General features: G+C 51.7%; 1 non-coding gene across 1 annotated transcript; it reads right to left on the bottom strand.

Annotated features, from left to right (window-relative positions):
- LOC131481067 (U6 spliceosomal RNA) lies at positions 1-107 on the bottom strand. Its single transcript, XR_009246008.1, has one exon. It is a non-coding gene; the product is annotated as a U6 spliceosomal RNA (small nuclear RNA).
- Between the last annotated feature and the right edge of the window lie 616 nt (positions 108-723).

Below are 723 nucleotides of genomic sequence, written 5' to 3'. Positions count from 1 at the left end.
AAAAATATGGAACGCTTCACAAATTTGCGTGTCATTCTTATGCAGGGACCATGCTAATCTTCTCTGTATCGTTCCAATTTTAGTATATGTGCTGCCGAAGCGAGCACGCCAGTGGGATAATTTCCATTGCCTGTTCTGGGCTATTTCCTGTTGTGTTTCTTGTGCTTACCTGCAGGGACTGTGTCCTGCCAGAGAAGTTGTCCAGGCTCCTCCATCAGAATCTCTTCCAGTGCCAGATTTCATGCATACAGGGGTCCATGAGCCAGCCCTACTTAGTTTACCTCCTGTCCTAGCAGGAACAGTGGCTTCCCCTGACTGGCCTTCAACCCAATCTGGTTCTTACTGTTGGATGTTGCAGCCCAGCCACGGTTCTTCCATACCCCCATACAGCTCACACATGGTTCAGTAAGGGCTGAGACCTAGCCTAGTCTGTCACACATCTCCACTGATCCTCCAGAGCACCAGATGGCGTTAGAGTCTGGCCCGGCTCGGTACCTCCAGACTCAGTCCACACTTGTGCCAAGTGAGATTACAATCTATCCGGATCAGAATGCAGCCTCAATTCCAGCACATGCGCTCCTTGGTGGGAAACTCAACCCAGCCAGGGTATCCCCTTAGCTCCCCAACTGGGCCTATTCCCAGCCCTAGATCACATGCAGGCCAGTGGTTGCTCTGACTCAGCTTGACAGAACCCCTCACTTGTCCTGGCCCCTTAGATGCTGT

This window comes from Ochotona princeps, chromosome 8, assembly GCF_030435755.1.
Source record: "Ochotona princeps isolate mOchPri1 chromosome 8, mOchPri1.hap1, whole genome shotgun sequence".
NCBI classification, from domain to species: domain Eukaryota; kingdom Metazoa; phylum Chordata; class Mammalia; order Lagomorpha; family Ochotonidae; genus Ochotona; species Ochotona princeps.
Note: the sequence above shows the minus strand (reverse complement) of the source record. Positions and strands in the feature narration are given on the sequence as shown.